Source organism: Oncorhynchus mykiss, chromosome 19, assembly GCF_057628025.1.
Source record: "Oncorhynchus mykiss isolate SJ-2025 chromosome 19, ASM5762802v1, whole genome shotgun sequence".
Classification (NCBI taxonomy): Eukaryota; Metazoa; Chordata; class Actinopteri; order Salmoniformes; family Salmonidae; genus Oncorhynchus; species Oncorhynchus mykiss.
The window spans coordinates 43,763,804-43,777,301 of NC_143040.1; the positions used below are offsets into that span (position 1 = coordinate 43,763,804).

The following is a 13,498-nucleotide window of genomic DNA, read 5'->3' on the forward strand; positions in this document are numbered from 1 at the left end:
CCAGAGTGAATTTCATGAGATTCTTTGATGAGGCCATATTTGACTGATGTAATAAAAAAGACATTACTCTGGAGACTGCTTGTATTTCAGATAGGCCATCATATCTTCACAGAGTCTGCAGTAGAAATGTAGTGAGATACGTACATTACATCCATCCATCTATACATACTCAACTAATTGCTTCTACAGTAAATGGACACTTGTGTGGTGTATGCGTGTGGTAGTTTTGGCAGTGCAAAGTTTTGCACGCTCAGATAGAACAGGAAGCGTTGTGGTTGACCTGATTCATATTATTGACAATAAGCCTGATTAAAATGAGCCTGCTTGCCCTTCTTGATTCCTAATCACCACACGATTAATTACAGCAATATAATTGAGGGTTATCTAATTACACTGCACCCTCAGCTCTCACATTTCCCATGCTGAAAAACTCACTCTCAGGACCAATACACATCAAGAATCTGACATTTTTTATTAAAGGAAAAGCCTGAAAGATAGAGACTGCTAGGAATTAAAAGGAGAGTTTTTTAAAAAACTATAAAGAAGGATGCAACAATTTCCAAAACTTTTTGTTACACTTTACAGTGACTGTGTTTCTTGTTAAACATTTTCCTGTAGTCTGAGTACTTCCTGTAGAGGTTGAGTTACACAGGCTGCATCCCAAATGGCACCATATTCCCTTTACAGTGCACTACTTTTAACCAGGGCCTGTTTTCATTTGCAATAATACTGCCTGACAGTATTATGGTCTTCTCCTTCCCTCTATAACAAAGCACCTCAGACCATTTCACAATATCTCATCATGAAAATATGGGAGGTTAGAAAACGCGAGTGGAACCAAAGGCAATTCCCTTTTTATAATAAATAAATACAATTAGTAATATTACAAAAGCTGAAATTGCAAGGATTTTGATATTAATCTTTAAGTATTTAAATCACTACAAGGATCAACAGCCGTTCAAGCACCGTAATACATTTATATTCTGAGCTATTGTAACTACAGTGCTGTATTTATGTCACGACTTCCACCGAAGGTAGTTCCTCTCCCTGTTTGGGCGGCGCTCGGCGGCCTACTAGCCATCACCGATCCTTTTATCCTTTTCTGTTTGTTTTGTCTTTGGTTCTGTCACACCTGGTTTCATTTGCCTTAATTTATGTGTGTATATATTTACCCTGTTGCCTGCCTAGGTTTGTGCGTGGTTGTATTATTTTGTGATGGAGCTCGGTGAGGTTGTGCCCAATTGTTTTTTTTCACTCATTGAATAAGAGAGTGTTATTTAGGAGCTTTGTTTGTTCCTCCTTGCGTGAGTAACGGCTGTCTCTGTTGTCGATGTCACGATCGTCGTAAGGAATGGACCAAGGTGCAGCGTGGTGAGCGTACATTTTTCTTTATGTGCAAATGTCACCAACAAAACAATACAACAAAAACAAACGTGAAGCTTTGTAAGGCTATACAAACGAAGACAACTACCCACAACTACCAAAAGGATAAAAGGCTGCCTAAGTATGATTCCCAATCAGAGACAACGATAGACAGCTGTCCTTGATTGAGAACCCATACCCTGCCAAAACATAGAAACAAACAACATAGAATGCCCACCCCAAATCACACCCTGACCTAACCAAATAGAGAAATAAGGTCAGGCCGTGACAGTCGAGGGCGTTTGACTTTTGGATTGTGCCATACCTGTATTTGGTGGACTTGCCTATTAAAAGTATGCATCTCAGATATCTCTGCTCTCCTGCACCTGACTCCTTCACCAACGTCCTAACACAACATTGTCACAATTCAGAAGTTAAAAGTATTCCTACAGTGTTTTTAAACTAACAGTGCCCACATAATTGCCTCGGCTACTTCAATATTGTGCAAACAAAACAGAGTCGCATGATACGCCTTTTCTACAAATCATGACACTCACATTGTTCAAGGTGTAATCAGATAATCAAAAAACAATGCAATTATGTTCCCAGAGTCTGTCCTATTTTCTCAGTAGATCAGCACAGATCACAGATCACAAGTCAACAGATCACAGGAACCCAAAGACCACTAATTAATGTAGGTCTGCGTTCGCAGATTGATGATTGCAATTACTGTAATCATGGTCAACATTGGTACAGTGGTTGCTCCTTTAAAAGTTGTGTCATACTGCAACACGCCTTGTGGGGCACTTTATGAAATTGTTAATGCAAGTTAGTGCTAGTTTGACCATCAGATGGCAACTTTGAGAAGCATTTGAAAGTATTCCATATTGGCATTACCAGAGAATGTAAAACCTTTTTTGTAATAACATAGTATATGGGAATTAATTTGATTAATATTATGGTTTGTCTATTCCAGGAAAAACGAAACCCTTAGGGTTTCCGTTAGGTTGGAGTGGAAAATATTGCACTGTACAACGTGAAGGTCAGGAGTAGGCTACATCAGAAGAGGATTGGAGGATTCTAAATGGTTTGCCTTCATTAGACAACTTTGTTCCAATATTTCTGTAAATCAGTGATATTTATTTCCACACTAAATTGTTATGGATCCATAGCTAGATCAATCTGCATTTTGAAAGAGTTATCATTATTTTATTAACGAAAGCATAAAGATGCTGATGAAGAAATACAGTACTGCACAGTATATGCTTTTACATTTGGATAATAACACATTTATAGAATTTTGAAGATATAAGCCACATGTATTTGTTTATTAGGCTACTGTGCAGTCTGACAAGTAAACATAGCCTACAATACATACTGTAGTAAACCTGGAAAAGGGCCTAATTCCTTACATAAGGGAGAGGAGGCCATGTCTGTACTACAAAATACAGGCACACGGGAGACCGGGGTTCAATTCCCTGATGGGGAGGAAGGAGTAAGCTGTCCTTGTAAATAAGAATGTATTCTTAACTTCTCTAGGGTAGGGGGCAGCATTCTGCATTTTGGATGAAAAGCATGCCCAAATTAAATGGCCTGCTACTCAGGCCCAGAAGATATGTATATAGCACACTCTAAAGTTTACAAAAAAGTTAAAATAGTGTCTGTGAGTATAACAGAACTTATTTGGCAGGCAAAAACCTGAGAGAAATCCATTCAGGAAGTATTTTTTGTGTGGCTTTTGTAGTTTTCTATTTAATTTCATTACAGTATCCATTGACTTAGGACTCGATTTGCAGTTCCTATACCTTCCACTAGATGTCAGTCTTTAGAAATTGTTTCAAGCTTGTATTCTTATAAATGAGGGAGTAAGACCAATCTGAATGAGTGGACCCTGAGGTTTCACAGAGCTTTTTCATGCGCAATCCCGAGAGAGTGCGTTTCTTGTTTACCTTTTATATTGACAACGTTATTGTCCGGTTGAAATATTATAGATCATTTAGGCTAAAAACAATCTGAGGATTGAATATAAACATCGTTTGACATGTTTCTATGAACTTTACAGATACAATTTGGATTTTTTGTCTGCCTGTTTTGACTCCGTTTGAGCCTGTGGATTACTGAAGAAAACGCGTGAACAAAACAGAGGTTTTTGGATAGAAAGAGACTTTATCGAACAAAAATAACATTTATTGAGTAAATGAATGTCTTCTGAGTGCAACCATATGGAGATCATCAAAGGTAATGGATTCATTTTATCTCTATTTCTGAGTTTTGTAACGCTTCTGCTTGGCTGGTTACTGTTTGTAATAATTTGTCAACTGGACTAGGTATGTTCTGGGCTAGGTATGCTTTTCCCGAAAAGCATTTTATAAATATGACACTGGTCGGTTTAACAAGATGTTAATCTTTAAACCTATGTAAAATATGTTTTGTTTTCTGAATTTTTATGAGCATTTCTGTAATTGAATTTGGTGCTGTGCAACCTCACTGGGTGTTGGCCAGATGGGACGCTAGCGTCCCACATACCCTAGAGATGTTAACTTCTTATTCGATATGGGTTATTTCATAGTTGTGATATCTTCACTATTAATCTACAATGTAGAAAATAGTAAAATTAAAGAAAATTCCTGGAATTACTTGGTGTCCCCAAACTTTTGCCTGGTACTTGCTAAATTCATTTGATTAATACTATGGTGTTTCTATTCCATGAAAAGTTAAAAACCGTCTGGATTTCTGTTAGGATGGAATGTAAAATTTGGCACTGTACAATGTGACGGTCAGCAGTACAGTACTGGGCTATACAGCTAAAGAATTCCTGTCGTGCGGGCAAAGTATGCAGGAGACCGGGGTTCAATTCCCCGACAGGGAGGAAGGAGTAGGATGTCCTTGTAAATAACAATTTGTTCTTATTATCTGACTTGCGTAGTAAAATTCAATCTGGAGTGCCTGTGCCCATAAATTCAAAGCATTGTCAGTTTGTAAATTCAAAAGGTTTCGCTCTCCGAGCGCACACTGGACTTACAACGGCAGTCAAGCACCCAAGCGAACTTTGGCTAGCTTGCTAGTTACTTCCAGACACAAATGAGACCAGTCTGACCATTTTACTCGCCCTAGCGGAGCTGGTTAGGCAGTTGCCGTGTTTACCAGAGTGTTGGTGACTAACTGTGCTGCTGGAAACAATGTATTTACGATTTGCTTTTGCTGATGTTTACTGACACCGGCCATATTCAACAGGTGTTGAGACTTGTGAATGCATTATTCTGTGCTTTGTTACACTCAGACAATAGTGCCATATAATCTGAGTAGATAGTCAGAGCGGATTTACGAAAGCACCGGCGTGTCCATTGAGAACGCACAACGACTATACTATTTAGCTAAGCTAAGAATGACGGGAATAATCAAGTCAATAAAGGTTGGGTAGTTAGCCTATAGTTAATATACTGCCAAGTTTGATGTATAACTACTAACGTTAGGTAGATAGCTAAAATTCCTTTACATACTGCTGTAATGATATGCTATGTGGTTCGTAAGGACAGCGTAGCAAACAAATTGTCAGCCAACACACGATAACTTTTTAGAAAAGTCCTTACTTTATTTACATTGAGTAGCAAGCTACCATGAGGACGTGCTCTATCAACTCTGCGGCTTGAGCATGCTTTTGGTGCACAGTTGATATTGCGCTGGACTTCGGGCAAGAAGGTTGAGGGTTCAAAACCTACTCCCTGCTTGTTTCATTTGAAGTTCTGCACAATTTTTTGGTTATATTTCCAATTCATTGTCAGTTAGAGATACAGTGGTGCATTAGGACCCAAAAGCATAATCAGTGCTCTAACTCCCCCTTGGTCATTAGGGCAAATCTGGTTTGTGATAGGACGGGGGGTTTTCACACCTAACTCGGCTATTAGACTAGTGTTTAGTAAAGGTTGAATAGTCTATTGTTCAGATATTAGCCCCCCTCCCCAACTTGCAACAAACTTGTTGTTACTCCCATCTCGTTCCTTGCCCTCTTCCACGCGTCATTCTCCACCTGAGTGGCTTGCTTGTGGGTGTGCTGGCAGGATATGGCAGCACCTTCGGTTGTGCGTCAAGAATTCTGCACAGCAAGTTTGTATGAAGGTCTGTTTATTCACAGGCAAATTGTTATACGCCATGGAGGTACATTTGTGTCTTTTTGTCAAGAGCAAAACGTTTTTATTTTCAATCAAAAACAATTGTTCTGAAAGCAAAAACGAGGCTTCAAAGTAAAACATTTTTGCATTCAAATATCTTGTAATAGAGCACAAAACTTTATTAATTTCATTCCCCCAAAATATTTTGAGAAAAAAATGAAAATCTCTATACACCACCCACCATTTTGGCAATTTTTTGTGTCAGTTTGGCTACAACCAATACTGTTCAGCCTTTCTGTCTGACTCAAAGGAAGTCATAGCGGACACCAACAAAAGACTGTGTGATGATGGCATCTCAGGTAAGCAGCACTGGGCGTTCTTCCGTCCAACTTCTACGATTAATTGTCGGTTCATAATATTCGACTATATTACATACATACCGTAGAATGATAAATCATACAATTACTATTCTCAAGCTAACCAAACATATTTAGCTATGAATGGCTATTCTCACCATTTTCAGTTGAATTCATCTAACTTTCTTTCATGACAACTCAAAAGCAGGCAATGTGCTATTTGTTTCATAGTCGATATATACTCTGCAAAAAAAAGAAACGTCCATTTTCCAGGACACTGTCTTTCAACGATAAATTGTAAAAGTCCAAATAACTTCACAGATCTTAATTGTAAAGGGTTTAAGCACTGTTTCCCATGCTTGTTCAATGAACCATAAATAATGAATGAACATGCACCTGTGGAACGGTCGTTAAGACACTAATAGCTTACAGACGGTATGCAATTAAGGTCACAGTTATGAAAATTTAGGACACTAAAGAGGCCTTTCTACTGACCCTGAAAAACACCAAAAGAAAGATGCCCAGGGTCCTTGCTCATCTGCGTGAACGTGCCTTAGGCATGAGGACTACAGATGTGGCCAGGGCAATAAATTACAATGTCTGTACTGTGAGACGCCTAAGACAGCGCTACAGGGAGACAGGACGGACAGCTGGTCGTCCTCGAAGTGGCAGACCACGTAACAACACCTGCACAGGATCGGTACATCTTAACATCACACCAGGTACAAAAGGGCAACAACAACTGTCCAAGTTACACCAGGAACGCACAATCACAACATCAGTGCTCAGACTGTCCGCAATAGGCTGAGAAAGTCTGAACTGAGGGCTTGTGGGCCTGTTATAAGGCAGGTCCTCACCAGACATCACAGGCAACAATGTTGCTTATGGGCACAAACCCACCATTGCTGGACCAGACAGGACTGGCAAAAAGTGCTCTTCACTGACGAGTTGCGGGATTGTCTCACCAGGGGTGATGGTCGGATTCACGATTATTGTCGAAGGAATGAGCGTTACACCGAGGCCTGTACTCTGGAGCAGGATCGATTTGGAGGTGGAGGGTCCGTCATGGTCTGGGGCGGTGTGTCACAGCATCATCGGACTGAGCTTGTTGTCATTGCAGGAAATCTCAACGCTGTGCGTTACAGGGAAGACATCCTCCTCCCTCATGTGGTACCCTTCCTGCAGGCTCATCCTGATATGACCCTCCAGCATGGCATTGCAACCAGCCATACTGCTCGTTCTGTGCATGATTTCCTGCAAGACAGGATTGTCAGTCTTCTGCCATTGCCAGCGAAGAGCACGGATCTCAATCCCATTGAGCACTTCTGGGACCTGTTGGATCGGAGGGTGAGGGCTAGGGCCATTCCCCCCAGAAATGTCCTGGAACTTGCAGGTGCCTTGGTGGAGGAGTGGGGTAATATCTCAAAGCAAGATCTGGCAAATCTGGTGCAGTTCATGAGGAGATGCATTGCAGTACTTAATGCAGCTGGTTGCCACACCAGATACTGACTGTTACTTTTGATTTTGACCCCCTTTGTTCAGGGACACGTTAGTCACATGTTTGTGGAAATTGTTCAGTTTATGTCTCAGTTGTTGAATCTTATGTTCATACAAATATTTACACATGTTAAGTTTGCTGTAAATACACACAGTTGACAGTGGGAGGATGTTTCTTTTTTTGCTGAGTTTATAATCATATTTCCTGACAGTGTAACGGTTAGCTTTTTTTACAGAAGGATGAAAGAACACGTCTGTCAGGAAATGCTATTCTGATATGTCAGATGAGTTCTCACCAGAAAGTCAGGGCCAGGCAAGGATGCCCCATGTGGGCTGTTGTATGGTCAAATGAAGTCTCCAAGCAATGGGCCATCGTGTACAATGGCGAAGAGTTAGGGAGTCTTTACAGCTTGTAGAGGGTGCAGGTATCATTGTCAGAATGATCCAGCTTCATTGCATTGCTCGGCAAAAATACTCTGTTCCTGCTCCCCTGTCTCTCGTCTACATTGATAAGAATCATAAAACTGGCTGACACAGAGGTCACTTGGTCGGGTTCACAGGAAGTATTATTAAAGAGATGCTTTACGCTGAAATAAAGATAGAGATGTAATAGTCCCAGAGTTAATGATCCAAAGTCAGTTTTGCATTTCATCTCCTGATGATTATGATGACTTACCGTGTTAGAAAAAAAAAAAAAGCTTAATCTTGCTCTCTCTATATTGTGACAGATTAATCAGAATTAGTTGGGTAACATAGATAATTAAGATGTTTCATTTGCATAATATGCTTATGTGAGATACTTGTCATTAGACTGTATCCCTTTGGACTATAGTGATGGCAGTTGCACTTTTGCCTCAGCTAGGGCTCAGTCACTTGAAGCCCAGAGAGGGGAGAGGTCAGGCTTGTCTTTCACATGTCCCTGGGCTATGCAGAATATCAGAAAGGGAAGAGGACAGAATGGAACATTGTCTTCATATGTGCATGTGTCTTTACCTATTCTTAAACCATGTGAAGGGATGGCGTGATTAATGGGGAACGAATTACTTGTCTCCAAAATGTCTGTGCGCCAGTCACTCCCTCCTTTTCCCATTTGGGAGAGGTGTATGGCAGTGTCTGGAAACATTGTATGTCCTCTCTGATCTTACACTTATCCTGGGATACTGTCTGACCTAGAGGCTCACTCCCCTCAGTGAGCTTGTCCAGGAGTGGGGTCAAGACGGGGTTTACTTAAGATGGGAGTATCTAGAGTTGACAATTGATATATGCCATTGGATGAGTTGGTGTTTTTGTACTATGAAGTATCGGGAACGAGATTAGAACCTCGTCTTATGGACCAAACTGAGTGATCATTTATAGTGAATGTTATCTGGCTAAGGGATACTCCTTTCTCAATTATAAAGTCCCTTTGTGAAGAGTTCCTATGATCTGTGGTTCGTCATGTAGGTTGAGAGGGGTGTATCTTGGCTATAAAAGATCTTTGTAATTTTCTGTAGTCACTCAACGGTTCATTAGAAATAGTGAATTGTTGAAAGTCAAATGCTATTGCAAAGCTTAATTATTATTAAAGATGAAGTTTAAGTATAACTCTCACTGGTGTATGAAGTTTGTCTCTCTCCTCATTTGGTAATACAGAAATTAATCCACCACACTATCCATCTGTCTCTCGTCTGCAGGAATGTTTTGATGTGAGAGAGGAAGCCAGTCCAGTCATCGCCACCTCACCCGCTCTTAAGATAATATGGCTAGGCGTCCCGCTAGTGGCAAACCTCGACAACATCCGTTGAAATTGCAGAGCGCGAAATTCAAATTACAGAAATATAAATATTTTACATTCATGAAAATACAAGTGTTATACATCAAAATAAAGCTTAACTTCTTGTTAATCCAGCCGCTCTGTCAGATTTCAAAAAGGCTTTACGGCGAAAGCACAGCATGCGATTATCTGAGAACATCGCCCAGCATACATAAGCATGAAAAACATATTTCAACCAGGCATGTGCGCCACGAAAATCAGAAATACCGATATAATAAATGCCTTACCTTTGATGATCGTCTTCTGTTGGTACTCCAAAAGGTCTCAGATACATCACAAATGGTCCTTTTGTTCGATAATGGCCTTCTTTATATCCCCAAAAACTCAGTTTAACTGGCGCGCTTTCGTCAATAATCCACCAGTTTCCCTCCATCAAAATGCATACAAAATGAATCCCAAACGTTACTAATAAACTTCGCCAAACAAATCAAACAACGTTTATAATCAAACCTCAGGTACCCTTATATGTAAATAAACCATAACATTTAAGACTGAGAATCGTTGTCTTTACCGGAGATAAACAACAAAGAACGCACTCTCATCCACGCTCATGAAAACACTACAGCCTAAATGGGAGCCACCTAGAAAAACTACAAATTCTAGCTCATTTTTCCAAAAACAAGCCTGAAACTCTTTCTAAAGGATGTTGACATCTAGTGGACATCTAGGAACTACAATCTGGGAGGATTTTGCCTCATAAAAATGACAGCCATTGGAAACAGTGGTAGGGTGAATTTTTTTTGGGGGGGGGGTGGTTTGTCCTCGGGGTTTCGCCTGCCATATCAGTACTGTTATACTCACAGACATGAAACGTTAGAGTGTTTTCTATCCAAATCTACCAATTATATGCATATCCTAGCTTTTGGGTCCATTTAAAAATCATTCCTTCCTCCCTCGCCCTGCAAGTGTATACTCTTCTGATGACTTATCATGACGTCTGACGTGTCCACTTAATTTGAGGGCTGAGGGTATAGGGTGTGTCTTGTAAGTGTTTGGAATGCAGCCATATAGTTATATTACAAGTGCCCTTCCAAGAAGGCTCAAGGTCATTGGCCACAGAAATTATGTCAAATCATGTTATATGTACAGTAGCTTTGATTGGACTGATCATGTCAACATCTTACTTTCATAATCTTGTCTAATGAAGAGAAAATATAGCTAAAACATATTGGTGCTCATCGACCATTGGACATTACACATGTTGGAAATCTCAAATTCAACAATGAGTTGTTTGGAAGGAATCAGTGACCGTGGCAAACTGCAAGCATTGCAACTGGGAAATCAGACTGAAGAAATATGTTCTGAAAGGTCATCCAACTCGGAATTGTAAATCTTTTCTTTGAAAACAGAATTTGCTAACGAAGGACCGCCGCACACAACAAGGTGAGTCCAAAAATGTCTAATATGCTGCTGCATACAGTGGTTCCTCCTTTAAAATTTATGCTGTTACGCCGTGGAATTTAGAGGTAGTTTTTGGTTTTGTACGGTACCCTGCTTCACCACTTAATTGCTCCAGACCAGTGCAAGGGTGAGTTAGAGCACTGATTATGCTTTTGGGTCCTACTGTGTCTTTAACTGAGAATGAATTACACTAAGGTTTTTATTATTTTACTTTGTTAGGATTATTTTGCTCTTACTGTAGTACTGTAGGCCACTACCGACCTGTCACATCATGCAATGGTCTAAGACACTGCATAGCAGAGCAAGTTGTGTTGCTACAGATGCAGGTTCAATGCTGTCCTTGACTGGGAGACCAATGAGATGACTGTAGGTTTTTGTTTTTTCTCCCTCTAAAAACAGAAATAAATAATTCTTAATAACAAACTGGCTTTATTTACAAATTAATAGCCCGTATTTTCTAGTACAGCCATTATTGAAGGTACTTGAGGTCACTGAGAAAGTCTAGACATGGCTTGTTCTCCCTAATGTAGGGAATTAGGCACTTTCCCAACAGTATGTTTTGAAGGCTGTTTACTTGTCAGACAGCACAGTAGCCTAATAAACAAATGTAAGTGGCTTATACAGCTGAAGTCGGAAGTCTTCATACACTTAGGTTGGAGTCATTAAAACTTGTTTTTCAACAATCTATACTTTTGGCAAGTTGGTTAGGACATCTACTTTGTGCATGACACAATTCATTTTTCCAACAATTGTTTACAGACAGATTATTTTAGATTAACTCACTGTATCACATTTCCAGTGGGTCAGAAGTTTACATACACTAAATTGACTGTGCCTTTAACCTTTCTGATCTCCCCATCCCGGATCCGGGTTCGTGAATACAGACTCAAGCTCATTACCATAACACAACGTTAACTATTCATGAAAATCGCAAATGAAATGAAATAAATATGCTAGCTCTCAAGCTTAGCCTTTTGTTAACAACACTGTCATCTCAGATTTTCAAAATATGCTTCTCAACCATTGCAAAACAAGCATTTGTGTAACAGTATTGATGGCTAACGTAGCATTTAGCATTAACATTCAGCTGGCAACATTTACACAAAAAAACAGAAAAGCATTCAAAAAAATCATTTACCTTTGAAGAACTTCAGATGTTTTCAATGAGGAGACTCTCAGATAGCAAATGTTCAGTTTTTCCTGAAAGATTATTTGTTTAGGACAAATCGCTCCGTTTTCTGCGTCACGTTTAGCTATGAAAAAAACCCTGTATCCAGGATTGTGTAAATCTATCAGCAAGCTCATTAGCATAACACAACGTTAACTATTTATGAAAATCGCAAATGAAATGAAATAAATATGCCATCTCTCAAGCTTAGCCTTTTGTAAACAACACTGTCATCTCAGATTTTCAAAATATGCTTCTCAACCATAGGAAAACAATCATTTGTGTAAAAGTAGCTAGCTAGAGTTAGCATTTCGCGTTAGCATTTAGCGTTAGCATTAGCGTTAGCATCCAGCACGCAACATTAACAAAAACATAAAAGCCTTCAAATAAAATCATTTACCTTTGAAGAACTTCTGATGTTTTCAATGAGGATACTCTCAGTTAGATAGCAGATGCTCAGTTTTTCCAAAAAGATTCCTTGTGTATTAGAAATAGCTCCGTTTTATACATCACATTTGGCCACCAAAAAAAATCCATAAATTCAGTCCTCAAAACGCAAACTTTTTTCCAAATTAACTCCATAATATCGACTGAAAACATGGCAAACGTTGTTTAGAATCAATCATCAAGGTGTTTTTCACATATCTCTTCATTGATACATCGTTCTTGGACACATGCTTTCTCCCCTGAATCAAATGGTAAAGTGGAAGCAGCTGGCAATTGCGCACCGAATTCGACGCAGGACACCAGGCGGACACTTGGGAAATGTAGTCTCTTATGGTCAATCTTCCAATGATATGCCTACAAATACGTCACAATGCTGCTAAGACCTTGGGCGAACGACAGAAAGTGTAGGCACATTCCTTGCGCAATCACAGCCATATAAGGAGAGAATGGAAAACAGAGCTTCAGAAATTCTGCTAATTCCTGGGTGATGCATCATCTTGGTTTCGCCTGTAGAATGAGTTCTGGGGCACTTACAGACAAAATCTTTGCAGATTCTGAAACTTCAGAGTGTTTTCTTTCCAAAACTGTCAAGAATATGCATAGTCGAGCATCTTTTCGTGACAAAATATCGCGCTTAAAACGGGAACGTTTTTTATCCAAAAATGAAATAGCGCCCCTAGAGCTCTAACAGGTTAAACAGCTTGGAAAATTCCAGAAAATTATGTCATGTCTTAAGAAGCTTCTGATAGGCTAATTGACATAATTTGAATCAATTGGAGGTGTACCTGTGGATGTATTTCAAGGCCTACCTTCAAACTCAGTGCCACTTTGCTTGACATCATGGGAAAATCTAAAGAAATCAACCAAGAAATCAGAAAACAATTGTAGACCTCCAGAAGCATGGTTCATCCTTTCCAAATGCCTTAAGGTACCACATTCATCTGTACAAACAATAGTATGCAAGTATAAACACCATGGGACACGCAACTGTCATACCGCTCAGGAAGGAGATGAGTTCTGTCTCCTAGAGATGAACGTACTTTGGTGCGAAAAGTGCAAATCAATCCCAGAACAGCAGCAAAGGACCTTGTAAAGATGCTGGAGGAAACAGGTAAAAAAAATTCCACAGTAAAACGAGTCCTATATCGACATAACCTGAAAGGCCACTCAGCAAGGAAGAAGCCACTGCTCCAAAACCGGCATACAAAAAGCCAGTCTATGGTTTGCAACTGCACATGGGGACAAAGATCGTACTTTTTGGAGAAATGTCCTCTGGTCTGATAACACTAAAATAGAGCTGTTTGGCCATAATGACCATCGTTATTTTTGGAGGAAGCCTTTGCAA

General features: G+C 39.8%; 1 long non-coding RNA gene across 2 annotated transcripts in view; it reads right to left on the reverse strand.

The window, feature by feature from the left end:
* Positions 1-12,801, reverse strand: part of LOC149975199 (uncharacterized) — a 40,261-nt gene extending 27,460 nt beyond the window's left edge. The window contains exons 1-2 of one of the 2 annotated variants that reach the window (XR_016488937.1): positions 12,107-12,801; positions 11,677-11,738 (exon numbers count right to left, since the gene is read on the reverse strand). This is a non-coding gene — a long non-coding RNA (uncharacterized LOC149975199). The remainder of the gene's footprint in view (positions 1-11,676; positions 11,739-12,106) is intronic. The other variant, XR_016488936.1, reaches the window with a different exon arrangement.
* Between the last annotated feature and the right edge of the window lie 697 nt (positions 12,802-13,498).